Raw genomic sequence first — 21,455 nt, 5'->3', positions numbered from 1 at the left:
ATAGCATCCGCAGGAACAAGCTTCGCGTGATGTATGAACCTGGCCTTAATCTTTTATACATTTGTTTAAACACACATGTACACTTTTAATACTTCAATTTATTGTAATGACCACTATGACATCTGAAGTGAGTCACATGCAGCAAATTTATCTAGTCTGGTGAACCTGTAGGTCTCCTCGTGTTGATGAGGGCCACAAGGATGGTCAGAAAATATTACATGGATACCTCATGCACTCTAAATTTCTCTTTAAGAATTTGTTCTAACAAAACGGGTATCTAACACTGTCTCTTATCAATCAGCCAATTTTTCTTTCTCTAGCCTCCTCTCTCTAATATATCACTAACAGTCTGGGTCGATCACAGTCACAGGGTCATTAATTTCAGAGAGTCGGCTGTTGTCCTGCGTCACACATCATCAGCATAAGTAGGTCACTACCTTAAAAGACAGCATTGTACCAGAGAAGGCATCTAATCTTTAAAACAAACCAAAAACATGAATTTGAAAAGAACTAGCCCTTTAGAACTTCTAAAGAAAAAGAATTATTGGAGTTTAGTTGGGTTATGACTGCAAGTTTTGTATTGTCTGTGAATCTTTCAGAAGCTTTCTCTTAAAAACAAACTCTCTACTGCTCTATTCATTTTCAGATCTATTTAAAGAAGACTCCGCTCAACATGTATTAGAATCTGTGATGCACTAAGTGTTGCTTTTAAAAAATTGGGCTAATGGAAAAGATCCAAACAAATGTGCCCCAAACAATCATTTGACTTTAAAAATCATCAAAGTCTTCCATTTTTGTAGAAATATTAGCTTCTGTTGTAGGTAACAAATATTGGCTGGGAATTTTATACAAGAGTCTGAACATGGCAAGATGCAAGTGGCTAGGTTAAGTTCAAATACATTTGTGGGAAAATATGTTGTGTGTTCAGTAGACATTTATTGTCCCTTGATTAGAGGGTTTCATTATCTTTATATGCTCCTTTCCATCATCTTTATTTTGTTACATTATTTTATCCAGTATTCTGTCTCATGAATGATTTGCTTGATCTACTAGCTAAAGAACAGTTGCAGGTGTGCTTTGGCTAATGATTCATGTATATAAATGCCCCCCCATCAGTGACACCTGCCTGTTTGAAGGCATTGTAGAGACTGAAAACCGAGTACAATTTTATAAAAATGGGAAGGTCGACATCACAAAGGAGTGTTGTAAAGGTTGCTTTCATCTCTCCTGCAAGTACTAGGTTGCTTTCATCTCTCCTGCAAGTACTCAATTGATATTATATCCTCATTAATCTTTAAAATGCCAAGCTGTTAAAAGATTCACTACTTTAAAAGGAGAAAACCATGAACTTGCATATGCTTTATGCCATAAATTCTTTATTTAAAATTTCTCAGTGTGTGTTTCAGAGCCTTAGAAGGAGGGCAACTCCACTGAATGACTGTTCTGGTCATAGGAATAATCAGTGAAATATATTAGCAAAATATAATGAGAGATGAGACCATTGTGAGCTTTTATGACTATACATGGTTGAAAGAACTGTGCTAAACCAGAGAAGGGTAAAGAATATTAAATAAAGGGGTAACCTGTAAGAATCATCACCACTGTTAACAAGGTAATATTATATTGTATTAATTTATTTATTTACCAGCCACCCCCCGCCACACACTTCAGAAGACCTTAGTTCTTATTGTGGCTTAGACTATTAAATGGCGTGCAGTTAAGCTATTTAACAGTTTAAGATTTTAATAAATGAATTTACCTTTACGTCAGACAATTTAATATATATTTCAATATTCATTTGTATAGTGAGTAGCAATATTAATTTTAAAAAAGCATGGAAATTGGTTCCCAACCTAGCATTCTGTTTAGACCCGAGGCACTTCATGACAGAGTTCATTATACCTTCTGTTGTCTTTACACATTTACATGGAGACTGTGTTGACTAAGACTAAGTTGTACTGTTTATTAAACATTAAACAGACATGTACTTGCATACATACCAAACAGCAGTTGGTTTTTAGAATAAACAAAGAACTCCCTCTCAAAAAGTAGACGCCCTCTCTTGTAACTCAGTTTTATTTAATCTCCTCTTCTAGGTTAATAATAACCATAAGTCGCCAACAACTAATGGAAAAATCTGTTGGATGTCTGCATTGTAAACTAATGTTGCATATTGCCATATTGCTTCTTTTTGAATAATTATTTTTTTCATTGTTCTTAATTTTTATAATTATTTTTCTGATGTAAGTAAGTCTGCATTATGTGTGGGTGCTGGCGTTTTGTACATTGTTGTTCATAAGTTGTGCTACATTATTTTTAGATTGTGTGTTGACGATGGACACGGCGTGAGGACAGAATTCGCCCCTATTAAAGATGGTGGTGCACTTTGGTTTTGAGTTTGTAACAAAGAAACAACCTAATTAGAAACAAGTACACAAAAGAACAATTAGGGCTTAGTTTGGCATTGACTCAAATTTTAGAATTTTGACTGTAAAGCTAATTCATAGTTTGACTTTGGCAAATTGTCAATCCAGTATTAGATATTCCAACCCTTGGACTGTCCCTTAACACCTTTCACTGTTTGTTCCTGAAAGACACCATTCTCTGTCACATCTGTCTCTTAAAGCAGTTCTTTAGGACCTATCTTAATTTCTAACACACCTTGGTTGGATGGATTTACCTATATAAAGAAATCGATTTTTTTATTGTTCACTTAAAGTTTGCACAACTAGCAAAATATTTTACCATGCTGTGAATTTGTAGTCTGCATGAATTCTAATGCACAACATAAAAGCTAAGCCATTCCACTAGTGTTTTACATCTCGACAAAATTAAATTATTTAAGAAGAAAATGTCTAACCTTCAACTGTGACATTCATTACTGAACATATGTCGTTACAGTTAAATGTTCTTTAAAGTGAATTAGCTCACATGAACACAAGCAAGAAAACATAAAATCTATGAAAATAAAACATAAGAGCAGAAGGAATTTGACAAATGAAAGGAGACGATTCACTCCATCAAGACCGTCTGCTTAGCTCATAGCTAAGCCGTCCCAATATCTCATCCAGAACCCTTTTAAAGGTTGTTGAGATTTCTACTTCACCTCCATGTCTTGGTTGTGTGTTCCAATCCCAGAATTCTTTTAGCAATGAAGTGCTTCCTGGCTTTAGTCCTAAAAACACTTCTTAATTTCCAGTGGTGTCCTTGAGTATCTGATCCACTGTTTTAATAGAAATAATTCTTTGGAATCTACTTTATCGATGCCTTTGAGGATGTTCAAGACCTGGATGAGGTCCCCACACAGTCCCCTCTGCTCAAAAATTAAATTGAATTAGAATTGGGCATGTCCTTGAGTCCTGGGGTGCAGTTGATTGGTTTCTTTTTTGTATTGAGGTAATCACAAATTCGAACAATAAGCCAAATGTGGTCTCACTATTACACTATGTAGTCTTAGCATAATGTCCCTTTACATTTAACAGTTTTATGATATAACCTAATTTTTTATCTGCCTTTTTAATTGATTCTGCACATTGCTTAGACAACGAAGGTTTTGTCACTATAAACCAATAAATTCCCATCAGGGGTTGCTTAGTGTAGAGTAGTGTCTACCTTCTTATATTTAGTATTGATTTCCCTCTTGTTCACAGGTGTTTATCCAGTTCTGAAGCTTGTCCAGGCCTTTTTTGAAATTTATTGCTGCCTTCTTAGTGTTTGCAACACCTCCAATTTTAATATCCTCTGCAAATTTTGCAAGTTTACCAATTAAAATGTAATCTTTTTCACAGTAAAATCAGAAAAAATAGTGGTCTAAGGACAGACTCCTGAAGGACTTTACTGATGACCTCACTCCATGTGGACCATTCTCCATTTATTCATTTATTCTTTTTCTCTTGCTGGTTAATTTATTGAAAGTCACCTCTGATGCCTAATGCTTTTAGTTTTAGAATTACTCTTTGGTGTTGGACTGTATCAAAGGTTTTTTTTGAAAGTCTCTAAGTAAATTATTTTATATGCTTTAATTTTGTCAACTACTCCAAATGCGTGTACAAAAAAAAAAAATATTGGCAGGATCTTCCTCTCATAAATCCCATGCTGGCTGATATTTAGAATATTCTTTTCATACAGGCAATTTTCCATCCTGTGCTCTTACTTTCCATAATTTTGCATGGTACAGAACAATGACGCATGGATCCGGGTAATGACAGAACAATTTTGTCACCCTTCTTGATGACTGGATTTGCAACATTTCATTCAATACAATGCATCATTAGTTAGAAAAACAAAATCTTATGAATGGGTATTGCTTTAAGTAAGCTGTTTACATGATCTACATCTCATGTTTCCTTGAGCAAAGTAAACAGGGTGACACAGCAGTGACCTTTATTATATATACACTAGGGGGCTGTGCCCCCTACTCGCTTCTCTTGCCCACCCCACAACCCCCACTCCCAGGGGGCACGCTTCACGCTAGCCACTTTGCGTCTCTGCGGCACGCGTTGTGGTGGGGGTTGGATGAACGCACGGTGAAGACGGATCAGCTGCTGGCTTACTGCTAGCTGCTCCAGAGCTGTGTGATTTGGAAGTCGCGCTGTGCGTTGATCATTTAAAAGCCTGTACAGCAGCTGCTGCTGCCATACTGTGTGATCTGCATGTTGTGCTGTGTGACGATCATTTAAAATCATGTACAGCAGCTGTACTTTTGTCTCACTTCCTTGTCTTGTTGGACGTTAAAGTGTCTCTGAGAAATTGTAAGTAGGGTGTGATGTGCAAGTAGTCTCGCGGGACTTCAAAGAGTCTCTCCGAAATGATCACGTCTTGACCTAAGATATATATTGAAGGAATTGCAGGATATATATATAGATATATAGATATAGATAGATATATATATATATATAGATATAGATATAGATATAGATATAGATATAGATATAGATATATATATATATATATATAGATATAGATATATAGATATATATATAGATATAGATATATAGATATATATATATATATATATATATATATATATAGATATATAGAGATAGATAGATAGATATATATATAGATATAGATATCTACAGTTGAGGCCAAAATTATTAGCCCCCCTGGAATCATGGAACATTTTCCTAAACTTCTTCCCAAAGTTTGCAACATTGATGAAACTTGATATAATCAAACATCCACCAGTGCTATTTACTAGCTTTTGATACATTTTGTAATATAAAATATATTTTTAGTCTTGCTTTATATCAAATATAGTAAAAATGGGGTGGTCAAAATATTAGCCCCATGTTAATGTTTGCTTTCAAAACACACCTACACTAATTAACCAATCGGCTTTGAAACCACACCTGTGCAATTAATTGGCTTCCTAACAACACTCAATCAGCATAAAAAGACTCCCAAGGAACAGGGCTCTTGAACACATGAGAGGGACTACTGTTACTGACCATGCCAAAGACAAAGGAAATCAGTCTGGAGCTCAGAAAGAAGATAGTAGAGGCTCATGATAAGGGGCAAGGCTACACTGCCATTTCCAAGCGATTCACAGTGTCTAGAACTGCTGTACGTTGCATCATTGCCAAGTACACGGAGACAAATTCTGTTAGAAACAAACCTGGCCGTGGCCTAAGCAAGATTTCAAGAACTCTGGAGAGAAAAATAGTCAGAGATGTCAGCAAGGAACCCCGGACATCTGCCAAGATGATTGTTGCTGACCTAGCCTCTTCTGGAGTTGATGTTTCAAAGAACACAGTTGTGAGGGCTCTTCACCGTGGTGGGCTTCACGGCCATCGTCCCAGAAGAACCCCTTTACTCAAAGAGCGGCACATCACAGCCCGACTGAGGTTTCCCCGTGAACATTCGAAATGTAAAGATGATTTTTGGAAGTCTGTGCTTTGGTCTGATGAGACTAAACTGGAACTGTTTGGGCACATGGATGTTGCTTATGTTTGGCGAAGAAAGGGACAGGCCTTCAACCCTAGGAACACAGTTGCCACAGTTAAACATGGTGGTGGGAGCATCATGCTGTGGGGCTGGTTTGCAGCCTCAGGCACAGGGAGCCTTGTTCGGGTGCATGGCATCATGAAAAAAGAAAATTATGTTGACATTCTGAGGGAGAATATGCAGAAATCTGCTCATAGTCTAGGCTTAGGTCATCGCTGGGTCTTCCAACAAGACAATGACCCAAAGCATACATCAAAATTAGTTCAACGGTTTTTCAAGGATACCAAAACCAAGATCTTGGAGTGGCCCGCACAGAGCCCAGACCTCAATCCCATTGAGAATCTGTGGCGAGTGCTCAAAGTGAATGTCCATGCTCAGAAACCACGCAATTTGGACCAGCTAGAACAATTTGCAATGGAGGAATGGACCAAAATCCCTCAGGAGACCTGTGCTAATCTAGTAAAGACCTACTCTAATAGATTGTTGTCAGCTGTGGCTCAAAAAGGGTACAGTATTGACTATTAATGGGCACGGGGCTAATAATTTTGGATGTCTCATTTTTGCTCATTTTCTTGTTTCCACTCAGTGTGTCAATAAAATATCCAAACTACAATTAGTGGACCTTGTTATTTTGGACACAGATACACTTTAAAAAACAAACATTTGTTGTTAATGGTCATTTTCATATTGGAATCAGAAGTGTTGCCTAATTTCATAAGGGGGCCTAATAATTTTGGCCACAACTGTATTGTGGTAAAAGGCGCTATATAGCACCTCGTTGAACCCACCAGATAGGTGTCCCAGACATACTTGTCAAAACACAAGAAGATTCTTTTAATATTTTTCTTCTATAAAGTGCACAAAGCACCGCACACTCCACAATTCTACAGTATTAAACCAATAAAATAATCAATAATAATAAACACAATCCTCCACTCCCAGCAGCTCCGTCACACTCTGACCCAACTCCGGCTCGATCTGCTGGGGTTTCCCACAATCCTTTATAGTCCATGACCCGGAAGTATTCCATCCCTGGGTCAAACGCCTTCTCCATGTGTCCCGGAAGTACTGCGGGTTTCCATCCTCATGACTTCTAAGTACTTCCGGGTTAATGTCACCATAATAGTCCCCGGGTTCTTGGTGAGCTCCCCCTGGTGGCACCCACGGCACCCAACAGGACTGAAGAACCAGACTCCATGTCCCATGCTGCCCTGCGGGAATCTGGGGAACCATTTCCATCCAGGGGAGCTGCCATCTAGCGTCCCTGGGGATGTAGTGTCCTAAAAAGGCTCTTTCTCTTAGTTGAGGGACGTCCCGGCCAAACAGAAACGCCGGCCGTTCATCACATCGTTCATCTGTGGAAAGTGCAAGGGCAGCACTTTCAACAAGGATTAAAAAAATAAAATAAAAATGTCTGCAGATGTAAAACTTGTTACCACTGTTTCTAATATTAAGAAATAATACATAGATACCAAAATAAACATGTAAGTGACTACTGCTTTCAGCAGTAATTGCCCTATACGGGATGTCAGGGACTTTCTGAATATTGCCTTTTTCAGTGTACAAACAGAATATTATTATCACTGACATCACATGCACTACAAATCATTCCTCCTAAGGTCTGAATGACACTTCTTAAAGCATACTGGTAGAATCCTGTGTTCAAAAATGGTGGTGTGCTAAGTGGCAGACGTACATTTTTGGGGCCTTAAAGCTTAAACTGTTATGGGGGCCCCTTTGCTACCAGCAATAATGTGTGGGTAACCACTGTTTTCTTCTTCAGAGGGTGTATTCCACAACAGATCAGACAATTTATGTAAGAGTTTGACTATTTTGATTAAAATTACTGAACTGAATTAAACAATATTTTTACCATTTTTTGAAAAAGCTCTTCTCATACAGTAGACGCACAAACTTTTTACACAATGAGGACTAAAGTCAGTAGTGGAGCCCTCAGTTGTTTCATAGAAGATCTGCTCCTTGTTATGCTATAAAAAAGATTTTTGCCATGTTTGCGATTTGTGTGCAGACAGCCAGCCAGACATTCTGAGATCAGAGGAATTACTCCAGTGCTTATATGTGGTCTTGAGAAGACAAACATATCCTTTTTCTGATTGAAGAGCATCTTTTCCGGCGTCTGTGAAGGGCAGTTCTTAGCACTTCAACAGGCTACGGCATGTTAGCTTTATTCATATACCTACAAATCATCATTATAATATCTGTCTCTTCGTGCTCTCATGTTCTTTTTATTTGTGTTCTAAAATGCAAATATAAAGGAAAAAAGGAAGACATTTTCCCTTGAAGTAAAGTTTTATATTCTAAATCTCCCCAGGTGTACTGCATATTGTCAAATTACACTCTTGGCCATTAGATTTTGTTTTAACGTGCAATGTGTAATCTTTGCCTTTGAAGTATGATATAATGTTCATTCCTTTTAAAAAATGACTAACGTTAGAGACAATTGGCAAAATTTGAGCTGTATTCAGATGAATTTATTTCATTGTGAAAGTGATGATTAATTTAAGATGTTTATTGAGGCTCAAGAATAAAAGTAATTAATCAGTCAGTTTAGCCACAGCTACCTGAACTCAGCCTATCCCCACATCTACTTCAGCAGCTGCACGAACACAACATGTAGGAGATGAGGTTTGAATAGTGACTGCAAAGTTTATCCCATTTTTCTCTAGAGGCTTCCTACTATTGATTACACACTTTTTGCATCTTAACAGTTTAACCAGTATATTCGACTAAACAAACCAACATTCTGAAGAGGGTGTAATGCAAAAGAGTGTACGAGAAGAAAAGTACAAGAACGTTTTTGATTAAGATGTCATATTCGACATTTTTTTTTTTGCATGGCAATATTGAGTTAATATCTGGAAATCTCAAGGGTGTCAATTTTTCTGGTAATAAATGTTTCAATGTACAATAGTTGTAAAAAAAATATTAATTTTGGAGGTTTTAACATTTTGTAACATGAAAGTTTTTGTTTAATTGGGATTTTGTTTCCATTAGATAATTTAAAAAAATCTTCAGCTCTCATATCTGGACTGTATTCAGATATACTTTATCCAGAAACATTTACAATTGGTGTTAAAAGTGTCTATCATGCATGCATTTCAGGGGTGCTGTGATCTTTGAAGAACTTGGGCCCCCTCAACAATCATACATTAGTCATTTTGCTCTCTGGCTCTTAACCTTCTTGTCCTCATTTCCATCTTCCTGAGGTTTTTCCTTATTGCTCTGAAGCCATCTCAGCTTGGGCCTTCCTTCTGGCTTACCATATATAATTCTTATCAAGACACTATATTGTAACACTTTCTGCAATGGCCAAGCCATTTAAGTCTCTCTTTACAATGATTGTGTTACCAGCCTCAGCCGTAGGGGGACCTGGTACAGCCACTGTAGCTACAGGATGTAACCACAGCAATATGATGAAAAAGCATAAAAGAAGCAGGCAGCAGTCATGAGTCTCAGACCAGACTTCTCTGTTCTACTTTATTCTCATTTACCCAGAAAACTTACCCACAAACTTAAACAGCCATGGACAGTGTGAGAGGGACAATTTAAATTCTTTCACGAATGTATCATAAATTTTTAACCCTGTAGTGCCATGATAAGCGAGTATAATGTGGGCTGTACTTAAATTCTAAATTGTCACTAACCGAATAGTTTTTAAAAGAAAAGATTAATTTAAAGAATAAAATATTGCAGTAGTTCCCTTCTTTACAAAATTATTAATATACTTAAGTTTTCTTATTAAAATATGCATTTCTTTTAATAATACAGTACATTTCAGGACTTTGAATTCAAACTAATTACTAGTATGTTCAGCTTATCTGTATCAAAATACTGCTTTGTTCCTGCCTTGCTTCCTGTGTTGGCTGGGATTGGCTCCAGCAGACGGATATAGCGGGTTGGCTAATGGATGGATGTATCAAAATATTCATTTAAAATGTGGCCAAAACCAAAGGGTTTTGAAGCAACATCCCACCATCCCTAGAAAGGTTAAATCCAAGCAGATTGTGTTGCACTATATAGTCATTCATTTGGTCATATTGGTCCCTGCAGGTGTTTGGCTCACCATACACAGACCTGTCATCATCAGATGTGAACTTTACTATGAGCAGTTAGACAAAAGATGAAATCTGATAGAAGAATAGAAATGAGCTTTTGTAAATGAACCCTTGGGTCATCAGATTACTGGGATATGTTGAGTCATCGGATTAAACAACAATCCTGTTGCGTACCACCAGAGAAGAGGAAGTGGTGAGTGAATTAGAAGAATGGAGAGGAGCTTAGGTAGACAGGGGATTGAAGATAATAGGGAAAGTACAGAATATATGAGAGATAATAATGATCAGGATTTAAAAGGTAGACTGCAGGGTGAACCACTGAAAAGAGTCGATAAATTTAAATACTGTATGTAGGATCAGTGGTAGCCCAAGATGGAAAATTAGATGCAGTGATAACCCATAGAGTGTAGTGTGGATAGTGGAAATGAAACTAGGTATCCAGAGTACTGTGTGATCAAAGACTTAAACAGAGATTTAATGGTAAAGTTAAGACAGTGGTATGACCAGCAATGATGTGTGGAGCTGAGACATGTACAGTAAAGAGAGCGCAGGAGACATTAGTTGTGGCAGATATGAGATCATTGAGATGGATGTGTGGAGTTGCAAAAAAGGACAGAATAAGAAATGAGACATTCAGAGGTACAACAAAAGTTGGACAGATATCTGAGAAAGTACAGTAAAGTAGGTAGAAGTGGTATGGATCGGTGATGAGGAGAGACAATGAATATGTGGGCAAAAGAGTGATGGGAATGAAAGTACGGGGAAAAGAAAGTGACAGGAGCTGAAGCAAAGGTGGATAGATAAAGTAAAAGAAGATTGAAAGGAAAAGGGTCTGACTGGGGAGGCAGTGCAGGACTGAGCTTTATGGAGAAGGTTGATCAGACGTATTGAGACCACATAGAAGTGGAAGAAATGAAGAAGCTTTGCTGATTATCTACTTCCCTTGGTATTATTTGTATTACTATTTATCTCTGCATTACCCAAGCAATGAGACAGTGGCACTAAACACTGCATCATCGCTAATGCCAGCACAGCCTGAGAAATGCACCTCTGCATCCATCAACTTGCTGATCATACTAATTCTAATTTTAAGGCCACAGGCAAACAGACCTTAACTCAACTAAACTACATCTGGCAAAAGGCAGAAAGTAATCAAGTATAAGACATAAGTGCATTATTGCATCCACTGACTGAGGATCACCAATCAGCCTAAGTTAAACAACTTTAGGATAGAATATATTCAAACCAAGCATCCTGCAGCTCAGACTCAGTCTTTATGAATACAACCTTCCTTATTTATAATTTTATCATTAGATATTTTACACATGCTGATTAACTTGTGTGTGCTGGACAGTGTTTGTTTTAAAAAGTAAAGAAATAAAGTTATTTTATTCTTTATTTAATTTTTATCTTTTATTGCACTTCAGTTATTACAACTGAGAAATCATCAAGGGTAGTCAATGCTCAGTGTTCTGCAGTGGCACCAGGTGGTGCTGGGGTAGCATGACACCCCAGAATAAAATAGTATCCCCCGTGGCCACACTACCAGTCAAATTTAATTAATTTATTTTTCTTCTGTTATAAAGTTACACATGTGCCTTTAAAAGCTCGTTACAATAGCAGTGTGTCATTTAGTTTGTTTTTTTAGAAGACTATTTCCATTTACATTGGAAGCTTGAGGTGGTTCTGTTTTTTGCAAGTGAGTGTTTCTTACACAGGTCTGGTTTTCCAAGTTTATTACATTTTGTTGCCCATGAAATTATTAGAAAGTAACTTGGCTAGCTAGGTTGTTGGTTGCCATTGATAGCCCAGCTTCTCGCCGTTTATTATTAACACAACTGCTTGCTCATTAAGCTTTTTGTTCTCTGACCCTGATACAGAATCATGGTCATATTTTTAAATGTTGCTTGTATATGTTAAACATCATTGATGTTTTTAGCATTTATAATTTAAATCAACAACTTAACCTGATGCAAACTTGGATCCAAGATACAATGATCGTTAATTTTGCAATGTAAATGATGCAGATTTTCACTACAGCAAAAACTATTATTTAATATATTTGATTGCTCTCAGAGGTCACTAACAGGCGGTCCGGGTCCGGACCCAGAAGCTGTCTCATACGGACCCAGACTTACAGCCAAAACAGAAGGTTATCATTTATTTTAAAACCTGATGGGGCGGTTTTATTTTAACTGACGTAGCTTTTGTAGTCTTTAAGGTAATGTTTTAGTGGATGAGGAAATACACAGACCAATAAGCCATTTCACGTGCTACCATTCAGCCAATCAAGTCTGTGGATTCTAGGTGGTGAACATTGCTTTACTTTACAGAAGTGATGGGAAGTTCGGATCATTTTACCGACTTGGACCTTTGAGTCTCGTTCAGCAAAATGAACTAATCTTTTTTCGAGTCATTTCGTTGATTTCATTCATTTTAGCAAAATATAATTAAAATGTTACCTGTTACCTTCCTAACACATCTACTGCCTACACAAATGTTGATCACAATAATTAATCAATAATTTATTTGTAACAGGATTATTTATTTATAAAATAACACACCACAGATCCTCAAGAAACAGTAACAAAATCATAGTGACAGAAATTGACAGACCTTTTTTATTTATAAGAAAATGTGTTTTAGATATTTTTGATAATTTTATGATAATTTCTAAATATAATCCAACATACAACAAATGGAATTTTACGTTAGTATTTGACTGAGTCGGTGAGTGGTCATGTGACAAAAGAACGAACGACTCGAAATACTCGAGGAATGAGCTAATCAAATCTCTTTCCGGCTCAGACTGCATAGGTTAAGCTTATGGGGCTGTCACGTGATGAACGAACGACTCAAACCCGAAGACTCGAGAGATGAACTAATCAATTCTGTTTCTGGCTCAGACTGAGTTGGTTAAGCTTATTCCAATACAGAAACTATAGGAAGTTGCGCAAATGCGCATGCGCGACTGAATGAATCACTCCCACGAGACGACTCGTTCTTCCTGAGTCACATTAAAGATTCGTTCAAAATGAACGAATCGTTCAAGAACGACCCATCACTACTTTACAGCGCAGACAGATGAGAGAGATAGAGGCAAGGAAGAGAGACACTAGAAAGAAAAAGAATGATAGCGATACATGTAGAAAAACCAAAGGGAAAAATAAGCGCAAGAAAGTGAGAGATACAGACGACTGCGCTGGAAAAAGAAAAGATGGGTGAGATGGAGAAAGGGACAGAAAAATAAGGAACAAATGGCGCTCTCCAAAAAAAAGGAAAGTGGACAGCGAAAACAGGGCATTTAATCCGGAATGGACAAACTCATTTCTGTTCATACTTCCCACTGGGAGCACAAAACCAGTGTGTCTCATATGTTCAGAAACCGTGGCACTTGTTAAAAGTGCCAATGTGAAACAACATTATGAGATGAAACATAAAGGTTTCGAACAAACATACCCACTCAAATCCGAAGTGAGATCACAGAAAATAATTAGTCTCAGAGCCCAATATGACCAGTCCACCAGGATCCTGAGCCACACATTCACTGCCAAACAACGTGCTTATGAGTGTTCCCTCAGAGTTGCTTAGATTTTGGGTCAACATAAAAAGCCATTTACTGATGGAGGGGTTGTACACGAGTGCAGTAAGCTGAAACACTACTTGAGGGAAAACAAAAACAAGAGCTGTATGATAAAATAAAGCAAACTAGCCGAAGCCCGCCGTAGCATACGGCGGTGTAAGAATAGGAACGGAAAAAGGTGAGAAAGGAAATTAGTATAACAAAGGCTTAGGAAACCACCGTCACAGTATAATGAAAATAGAAAGGAGCGAAACCAATGCCAATGGTCGAGAGAATACCTTCCTGTAGCAGGTTACGGAAAACATAGACATATATAGATAGACGCCGCATTCACTGTGTTGCCCAGTTGACACGATAAGTCAGCGTGTCTGCCCTATTGCGAGTGGTAAAAGTGCCATTTAAAGTAATACCGGTAGACGTGGAAACCGGGTTTTCTAATGAAAAAACAATAACGTTTAAAAAAGTATTGTTTACATACAACAGATTTTGTCGAATCGTTTTACATGCAATTATTTATATCCATTTATACACTAATAATGGCAATTATTAAATAATAATTATTATTATTATTATTATTATTAAATAATTCCTAACATATAAGTAACATTTCTCGGACAGCTTTCTTCCATCTCCGAAACATTTCTAGACTTCGTCCTGTCCTTAGGCAACACAGTACTGAAGTATTGGTCAATACCTGTTAATGCCGTATAGATTACCGTAATGCTATTCTGTCTGTCATCCCACAAAAACGTATCCATCGCTTATAATTTATTCAAAATTCTGCTGCCAGGATAATAACCTGCTGTTTTAAACCCACTGAACATATCACACCTATTCTCTCTCAACTTCATTGGCTCCCTGTTATCTACAGAATACAATACACAATACCGCTCTTAACATTTAAAGCTCTCCACAACCTCACTGATCTCCTACAGACTGACACTCCTCTCGCTCAATCAGATCCTCATCTGCAGCTCCACTTTCTGTACCACACATCAGACTCTGTGCTATGGGAGCTCGAGCATCTCTCATAGTGCTCCACAACTCGGGAATTCTCTTCTCTCTCATTTATGTCAGCTCAATTTAAATAACACATTTTAAAACTGCCCTCAAAATTTATCTTTTCAAACTGGCATATCAATTGTGAATTTTGCACTGTTACTGCCAGTTATCTTTGTTTGTTTGCTAATTATTGCTGTTTGATTTAGCCTTCTCTTTAGCCTCGAGAGCGATGGTGGACACGGAAGGAGGATTAGAGATGGCGGGCAGGGCTCTGTCGTGCATTCCCCATGATGCGAGAAGAGGGTTAGAGTGGGTGAGCGGGGCTCTGTCGTACATACCCAATGGTCGGGTGACTTGGTCGATTATTTATATATATATATATATATATATATATATATATATATATATATATATATATAAAAGCAGCCGGTATCGAAAAGAACAATGAAAAATCAACGTGGCTCTGAGGTTCATTTGGACTGTAGCAGAGACAAAAGCAACTGAGGCTGTGTTTGGTGAGGTGTTCAGTGCGGGCACATGAGCAGGCAGTACGCATGCCTCGAGAGCGAGGGTGGACGCGGCAGGAGGATTAGAGTTGGTGGGCGGGGCTCTGTTGTGCGTATCCCATGGTCTTAGAGTTCATGGGCAAGGCTCACTCTCTTGCGTGCCCTTAGTGAATTATATATATATACTGTATATATATATACACACCCAAAGTCAGCAAGCAGATGTGGCCCTGAAAGAGCAGTGTGGAAGAACTGACCCTTCCACTTTCTGGCTCCAAATGGTCCCTGAGACAGCTTTCCCAGGTCTGAGGAAAGTAGCCTTGTACATCTTGACCATGTTTGGCTCCACACACAACTGCGAGGCAGCTTTCTCCACAATGAACATAATCAAAACTAAATATAATTCCAGGCTCACCAATGAACACCTCCACATGTCTATGAGAATGGCTCTGACTCCATTCAAGCCCAGGTTTAAAATCCTGGCAGGACAAGCTTGAGCTCAATTCTCTCACTGAACAAAAAAGTGGGGCGAAAAATATAAGAGGGGAAGAAAGTGAGCATTTAAAACTGTTTAATTGTTAAGATGTGTTGAGCTTTATTATCTGTAAAATTGGTTGAAACTGTTGAGTCAAGATGTGAAAAAAAGGGGGAAATTCAAGCTTTCTGTCCATTTTATTTTTCTGAAGTTAAGCACTTTATTTAAACATGCACAATTTTCACATTTTATTTATTTTGTCTTATTTTGAAATGTAGCCCTGCTTTTATTTAGTAAATTTAAGAACATTATATACAGTGAAGGAACATTAAACACATCTGCAGTCATACATGCATGTTCAGTTCTGTGTTACGTGACAATAAATATTGTCAAAAAGGTTTTGAATTGTACTGAACTCATTTGATTTGAAAGTCTGGTATCGATTACATGCAGATGCTGATACAACTACTAGGCTACTTAAATATATATGATACTAAATAGTTAGACAACATGATCTTCTGGACCATTGCTTCAAGAAAATTTCTCTAATTGGACCTCTTTAGATTTTAGTTGAATACCCCTGCTCTAGATAGAATATTATTTTTGCACTGTTCAGATTAATGTATTGTAATCTTTGCTAGCATCAGTCATTGTACATTAAAATAGCTGCATGCATTAAATTCACCTATGCCATGCTTCCTGCTGAATGCAAATTATTAAAAAAAAAAAAAGCTGAAAATGAGGAAACTGGAGCATGAAACTGCCAGTATTCTATTGTCTTATACACAGGCTATATTATCTCCTTTTTAAATTCTGGCTAGATCTATTGAGTAAAACATTAATACTTTAAGCTTAAGTAACCTAATAGGTTGGCAGCATAGTGATTCGTTCTGCTGCCTCCAAGATCGAGTGTCCTAGCTTAGAGCTGCACACTGGTGCATTGTTAATGTAGAGTTTGCATGTTCCCACTGTCCATATCAGCTTTCCTCCAGGTACGCCCCACATATTCAAAGACATGCAAAGTTTGTGAGTGTATGCAAAATACGCCCAGTGATGAGCGTGCAACTTGAGCAGAGTTGGTTCCCGCCATGCCTCCGATGCTGACAAAGAAGGCAGTGGCCCCACAATCCTGAACGGGATTAACCAGGTTTGAAACTGTAAGGTTACCTTTCATAAGTGTCTTAACAAAAATCAATTTGAATATCAGCCAAATGGTATAGACGTTAATGCCTTGAGGCCCCTGTCACCAACGCATTGTTACTTTGAGTAAGCCACTTAACAATGCTACAGAGTAAGGGGGATGGAAAGAATAGCATGCTTTGTGAAGGTAAATGGGGGGTTTAAATTTACAGATTAGCTAAAATATGTTGGTAATATCTAAGGGTGGAAATAGCCCACACAAAGCCATAATGGAATAAAAGCAATCATACACCTGAGTAACTACTTAAAGTTTTCTTTCTTACTCTAGAAAATAACTTAATACATCCATTTTCAAAACTGACTGAAGTCTGTTTTTAACGATATTGGACCATTGGAGATCTTCCACATGTCAAAACTGGAAGAATTTCTGAAAATTTCCAAAAGTGGCAGAATTTAAACATACTGCAGTTTATTTCAGATTGAAATTGGAGTTCCATAAACTAAGGGATTACAATAGTCCAGTCTCAGTGCTATAAATGCACAGTTTAGGCATTTGATATCTGTCATACATTAGGACTGTAAATCTAAGCACGTCTCCTTAAAACAATGTGACATTTCACTAAGTTATTAGACTTAAGGGCAAAGCAACTGATTCATCCCTGTTCCTTCTTGTTTGGTTTCTGTTGTTCAGGTGGTAACCAGATCTGGTTGGACCTGTTTCTCTTCAAGCACACTGTGTTCTGGAATGAAATAATAATAATTGTTAGCACACGTTTAGAATTCTATAGAGTTACTTCCCCATATTATACCCTTTGATTGATAAGTAATGCAGGGCTTTTGTGTGCAAGAACTGAATAGAACTGCCTTAACAATGGCTGAGACTATCCTTGCTCTGAACTTGCCCCAGTACAAGGGCTGGACTATTTCAGTGACTGGCTATCCTGAAAGGATTGTAATAAATACTCAAACAAAGGTCAGGGGCTTCCTCATTCCGGGTGTGCAGACCACCATCTGTTCCTAGTTCACTCCCTTTGAAAGGATTTAACCTGAACAAGCACAGCTCAGTATACTACTGAGCCTGTTATCACTAATGACCTGAGTTAGAATCCCACAGAACCTACACACATCTAGTCCCTCATCTTATAGCACTTCAAACTCTCTCGTAACTACTAGTGCCAGTAAACAACAAGACCATTTCAGTGAGATAACAACAAACTTTACTTCAATCTAAAGTTGTGTTTAATTGAAAAGAAACCAGACATATAAAACACTTCACGTAAATACAACAAGCTTTGTGTCTGGTAGTTTGGCTTTTCAACTGTTGTAAACTTTACATTCTTAATCCATTTTAGGTAACCCTTTAAAGTGCAAAACACTGCACCATTGTTTTCCTCTTAGGCCAGTTGTAACGCTTTTGTAGATGGATAGTTTGACAAAGATGTCAAAAATGTGCTTCCAGCTCTTCTTTTCTCTTTTTATAGAGTAGCGTGGTGGCTGATTGTGCAAGATTTAGTAATAGTCGCTTTAGCTGATATCTGACAACTGATGATTGCCAATGATCTTATCACTTGTTCATGAAGCTACTTGAGCAAAATACAATAACATGTCAACTAAAAATTTTCCAGGCGCCTACTTCATGTCTCCCTACAAGCACAACCATGCTGGTTAGAGATGAAATCTTATGCAATGTACTAAGCATCACACTATCCATGTATTTTACTTTACATTTGTATATCCCCCATTATACTACACTTTCTGCATGCATGCAAAAATCCTCTTTGTCTTGGAAAAAAAAACTCAGTCATCCTTTGTCTCATCGTCATGTGCTTGCTGACCCATCCATCCCTCTGTCTAAGGGACACTTGCTTGTTAAACTTTTGTTGAAATACACACAATCAAAATAATGCTGTCTTTTCCCTGGTGAAATTTATATACTGAACATTCTTGTTTTATGCAGTTTTATTCACTTACAAACTGCACTTTTTATAAATAATTCTATAAAAATACTAATATTCTCACAAATTAAATGTGAAGTCTTATTTAACAATCTTCAAAAAAGCACTGTTTTACACCTCAATACACCATTTTACTTAAGAGAAATCAAAACAAATTCTACAAAAAGAGACGAAATACATATGCATTAAACTTAATAAAATGGGCAAAATAGTATGTAAAGTTATACTCACTAATCATGGTGCCAGAGTGTATAATATGTTGCAGCACATGTATTTCACTGTACTATGTATCTGTGAAAATAATGCATTTTAAAGCTGTAAATTATTGCAAACAAATACCAGGGACAAAACAATTACAGAGAGTGACATACATTTAAAGACAATAAAAATGCTAAAAGTTTTGTGTGTGTGTTTGTGTTTTTTTTTATTTTTAAAGGAAAAAGTAGCTGCGTAGATTGTGCATGCTGGCACATACTGAGTATGCATTATGCATCTGCAAAGTATATCTGTTCCCAAAGTGTGTAAGCATGGTGACCACCAACCACCACAATGTCACAAGTGTGCAATTACTGCATGTAGGAGCCTCTGAAGATTTCATACCAACTAAATGGCGTTAAAAAACATCATTAGTATGTGTTCCACCATAGCTCCTAAAATAAGCATTGCAAGTCATCTTCCGCCTATGTAAAATGGTGTACATTTTCACAAAGAATTATAAACGGGGCAGCATGGTGGCACAGTGGGTAGCACTGCTGCCTCGCAGTTAGAGGACCTGGGTTCGTTTCCCAGGTCCTCCCTGCGTGGAGTTTGCATGTTCTCCCCATGTCTGTGTGGGTTTCCTTCGGGTGCTCCGGTTTCCTCCCACAGTCCAAAGACATGCAGGTTAGGTGCACTGGTGATCCTAAATTGTCCCTAGTGTGTGCTTGGTGTGTGTGTATGTGCCCTGCAGTAGGCTGGCACCCTGCCCGGGGTTTGTTTCCTGCCTTGCGCCCTGTGTTGGCTGGGATTGGCTCCAGCAGATCCCCGTGACCCTGTATTTAGGATATAGTGGGTTGGATAATGGGTGGATGGATGGATTATAAACAGGTGTGTGATATTAACATATCCAGAGTGATCAAGTGTTGTCATAATATTAGGAGAGATCTATCTGGCCTCTTCTTCTGCACCAGAATATACACTATGGGGAATGTGGCTTTGGATTGTGTGGGAGCTATTCACTGAAAATATGCACATAACAAAACTGACAATTAAGTAAGTTACATGATAGATTAGTCTTTATTTATCCAAAAGGAAAGAATTGTCACTAGGAAAGACAAATAAACTTGAAAATATTTCTGGGGAAAAAAAATTACATGTGTGGCAGTCCCTGTGCATTTTACAATGAATAAGTAGTTTCTGTGCCATTGTGAATTTATTTTCAGTTTCTAAAAATATTGCTCTGATTTGCATGAAGGCTAGCTCATAAAAGCAGGGCTGTTATGTTATTTAGAGTTAATTTGTGTGCTTGGCAGTTGCATAAAAAGAAGGCCTCAACTTGTATATACATAAAAAGCATAAAAAACAAATAGGCAAAAAGGATACCATTTGTTGCAAATACAGGTCTGTCCATGCAGCTGTTAATCCAGTGAATTTGTCCAGGGACCTTGCTTAATTTATTTAATTTTAAATTAACTTAATTTATTCTTTCATAGTTTCAATTCCATTCATTGATATACAGACTCAGAATGCTTACACTAAGTTACAAGTATAACGTAATCTTGGGACAGCACGTTGGCATGTTGTTTAGCCATATCGCCAAAATGATCTTTAGTCGCTGTTTGAAACTCCCCATATTTCTGTACTTTTTCTACAAGCTTCAGCAAAGACATGCATGTTTGGTGAATTGACAGTTGTAAACTGGAGTTCTGTGAATGCATGTAGTTGTGTCGTGAGTAAGCTATGCTAAGGACTGATGTCCAGTCTATGGAAACATCCTGCCTTGCACTTAGTGCTGCTCCGACAAACCTTAATTGGATTAAGTTGGGTTTTAAAGTGTCATTATCCTGAATTTCTTTCTATTAATCAAGATTTTACTTTCAAAAGGCATATCCCGCAAACAGAATTATACTTTCCATATCAAAGGCAGTGTTCAGATAACATTAAGGAATTTAATAGAATGTTAGGTTGTATTGTGTGATGTGTCACAAACAAGACAAAGAAGGTTATGCTAAAGCTTTATAAAACTGGTAAGGCCTCATCTGGAGTACTATGTGTAGTTTTGGTCTTTGGGCTTTAAAAAAAAAATACATACCAGTACTACAGAGTCCAGAGAAGAGCAACAAGGCTTATTACGGGACTGCAAAGGATGAGTTTTGAAGAGAGATTAAAGATTGAAGTCCATCTTTGGGCAGTATTCCTCTTGCTGTGATATCACTTTCTTTCAATGTGGCTGACTACGAGCCACAAGGTGTTGCGGAAGAACTGTAATGAATGCAGATCCAAAAGCTCCCTGCCAGACAAAAGCATCACAGTGAACAGAAAATTAATCTCTTGCAGATCTCATTGGTGTCCAGGATCTTTGGTGTGCCACTCGTATCCCAGGCCGAGTCTGCTTTATTCCAGCTTCTCTTTTTGACAACAATGATGATGTTAACAGAACCTGGGAATGTTGTCAACAGAGGTAGGGGCCCAAGCCCAGGTCACCTCTGCTTTGTGAAGTTATCATTACCACTCACAACTACTTCTACCCTCTCTGCTCCCATGCCATGGCTGCAGACAGTGGTGATGTGCTTG

General features: G+C 37.8%; 2 long non-coding RNA genes across 2 annotated transcripts in view; one reads left to right on the top strand and one right to left on the bottom strand.

Moving 5' to 3' along the window:
• LOC120536767 overlaps nucleotides 1-21,455 on the top strand; it is a 37,402-nt gene that overhangs the window by 14,851 nt on the left and 1,096 nt on the right. The window lies entirely within an intron of this gene.
• Nucleotides 17,379-21,058, bottom strand: LOC120536768. Its single transcript, XR_005635191.1, has 3 exons — nucleotides 20,974-21,058; nucleotides 18,915-18,974; nucleotides 17,379-17,468 (listed from the first exon to the last, which is right to left on the bottom strand). It is a non-coding gene; the product is annotated as an uncharacterized LOC120536768 (long non-coding RNA).

This window comes from Polypterus senegalus, chromosome 10, assembly GCF_016835505.1.
Source record: "Polypterus senegalus isolate Bchr_013 chromosome 10, ASM1683550v1, whole genome shotgun sequence".
NCBI classification, from domain to species: domain Eukaryota; kingdom Metazoa; phylum Chordata; class Cladistia; order Polypteriformes; family Polypteridae; genus Polypterus; species Polypterus senegalus.
Note: the sequence above shows the minus strand (reverse complement) of the source record. Positions and strands in the feature narration are given on the sequence as shown.